We start from the raw sequence: 2770 nt of genomic DNA, 5'->3' as shown, positions 1-2770 counted from the left end.
GGGACAAGCCACGAGTGTCAGTGCAGAAGTAGCTTTACATGCCTTTACTTGCCTTTATGCACACTTGCAGCATGTTAAAAATCTACCTTCTCCATGCACAATCACAAGTATCAAATACGAAGAAAGGACGAAAGTAAACTTTGAAACGGATTTTATTCACGTTTACCACTGCCTTTACTTGCCTTTATGCACACTTGCAGTATGTTAAAAATCTTTCTCTATGCACAATCACAAGTATCAAATATGAAGAAAGGATGAAAGTCAACTTTGAAGCAGATTTTATTCACGTTTACCATCCAGTTAGGCAAAACTACATTCTATAATCTAAAAAGACCACACAGGTATAACCAAACTGCACAGGTATAACCAAACTGCACGGGCAGTGCTCTCACCATCCTGCAGAACGATCTTCTGGTCCAGCCACCTGAAAAGAAATGACCAGGACGTTCAGTCGGAGCAAGCACTGCGGGGAACGCTGGGCACAGACATCAGAGCTGCTCAGCGTGCGCCAGGCAGTCAGACCCTACGAGGCTGTCACAAACAGCTCGTGAGCCAAGGCCCTCCTGCAAACGGGTAGGTTGCATATTAATTAAACTTTATCTTTATTTATTAATGCTTTATCGTTTAAAAGTTAGCTAACAGGAAAATCCTCGGTCGGACAAATCACTTTGTTTTTAAAATTGAAATTGTTCAAGCTTAGAAGATACTTTTCTGACTTATATCCAACTTTTCCCTCCTTTATTAGAAACCTGACAAGTTTTACGTATAGAAAAGTTTATAAATTTTGGACTTCAAGCGTAAATACAGCCCACTTTCCAGGTGCAACTAAGATCAGGATATTTGTAATCACCCTGACTAGGGCTCTATATGCTTTATTCTGACAGCTCAAGTGGCCAAAACTACCACTTTGTCACCCAGGGAAGAGCAATGTTAGTGAAAGGAAAAGGAAATGCTTGTTCAAATCACAAACTGATGAAAGATGTCAGCCTGCAGCAGTACACAAGAGAAATGTCTTCTAACTGCAGCCTGAGACTGTCAGACAGCTCTGCCCAAGGCAGCTCAACATCAGGAGACAAAACAGAAAGGGAGAATTGGTTGCAAATTCAAAGCTTGTGACTGCATTTGGTGAACGGTCCAGAGCTTTGCTCAGTGCAGGAGACCTGGGCAGAGTGTTAGCCAGAAATCCAGCTAAAGCTAAAGCTTGAGACCACTGTCCTACACAGAGCCATCTTCTCCGGATCAGCATCAACTGAAGCATCTAAGACAAGCAGCATCCTACCCCAGCTCTCTTTAAAATCCCCACTGCTACCCTGAAAACTTCCAACAGCAGACTAGTGGCACCATCTCCTTTCCAGCTGGGGTTGCAGCTACTCTCGAGCCTGTGGTGTCATAGGAAAATAATCAGATGAGCCAGATCAATCCAAGCACACGCCTGGTCATACCAGCCCTGGGAACATGACTGCCTTCCTGCTGAAATGCCGTAACACACAGCCCAGAGATTATGTTGGTTTTGCTGCTTTGTTGGGTTAAATCTGCTCACATACGGGCCCGACCAACCCCAGTGCCAGGTCAAGGTGAGCAAAGGAAGCATTTTGTTAGGACAGGGAGGCTCTCCTGCTTCAGCAGCAAGGAAATATCCATTCATTTTATCCCAAACTACACTGGGAGATCTTGCTGGTCGCCAGCAGATCAGCTGCAGCCACACACAGAACACAGTGAAAGCAGAGCTGGATTTAAGGAGCACCTTCTTCCTCCCACTGTCTGACAGCTCCTCACTTGGTACCGGAGCAACCATCTGGGGTGACCTCGCTGTGAGATCACCCAACCAACAACAACAACAACAAACAGCAAAAGTGCTTTTCCTTTTTTTTTTTCTTCTTTTGTCAGAAGCCAGGGTCACTTTGGTGCCAGGTTCACAGCACAGGCCTTTCCCACCCCATCCCGTGCTTGCGAGAGCACGTGCTGCCTGAGCTGTGTCCCCAGCTGAACTCCCCAGCCACAGGTGAAAAACCAAACAGCAACAAAAAAATCACAGATGTAACAAGAGAGCTGAGTACACAGCTTCCAACAAAGCCGTACAATTTACTCAAGTTAAAAAAAATCACTTTATCACACCCCTTATCAGTATTCCCTACTACGTGGCGAACAAAGTTTTGTAATTCAATACCAGTAACAAATCAAGGGGAAAGAAAAATACATATCTAAGTTTTGCTTTCCGGTAAAACCTGCCTGCAAAGGAAGGGCAACATCAGTTTAATTTTGCTGAGAGGATTTTCGAAAGAAGATTCAGCACACATTATAGAAACTCATCTAAAAAGCTGGTTTTCCCCAGGAGCCTGTTGTATGCAGTATCATACATGACCATCAAAACGCTGCATGGATGCTCACACCTGTTACTGCACAGGATGAACCCCAGCACGGAGCCCGCCGGGGAGTTGCTCTCGGGCGCGGGTGAGGCTGGCTGGTACGAGGCCGGGGCCACTGGCCCCATTGCCCAGCAGCCCTTCCCCAGCCCCACTGGCCCCACTGCCCAGCAGCCCTTCCCCAGCCCCACACTCACTGCAGCCCCCACAGACCCCTCGTGCCTCCGACCCACGGTGCTCACCCGACTCGCCTGGTTCTCGCTCAACGGAAGAGCTGTCACCACTGGGGGCTGGGGCTCCTCTGGGGCTGAAACCTTGTGACGCACAAAGTTTTGGGAAAATTCACAAGAAAAACAAACAGTCCCGGCCTCGACAGCACCAAGCAGCCCCCTCCCCACTGCACGGCT

At 47.4% G+C, this 2770-nt stretch overlaps 1 long non-coding RNA gene across 1 annotated transcript; it reads right to left on the bottom strand.

Annotated features, from left to right (window-relative positions):
* Positions 1-261: 261 nt before the first annotated feature.
* LOC106892995 lies at positions 262-2764 on the bottom strand. The gene is made up of 2 exons (XR_001412963.1): positions 2606-2764; positions 262-424 (listed from the first exon to the last, which is right to left on the bottom strand). It is a non-coding gene; the product is annotated as an uncharacterized LOC106892995 (long non-coding RNA).
* Positions 2765-2770: the final 6 nt, after the last annotated feature.

Source organism: Calidris pugnax, unplaced genomic scaffold (assembly GCF_001431845.1).
Source record: "Calidris pugnax isolate Ruff unplaced genomic scaffold, ASM143184v1 scaffold9, whole genome shotgun sequence".
Classification (NCBI taxonomy): Eukaryota; Metazoa; Chordata; class Aves; order Charadriiformes; family Scolopacidae; genus Calidris; species Calidris pugnax.
This window is presented reverse-complemented; position numbering and strand designations above follow the sequence as displayed.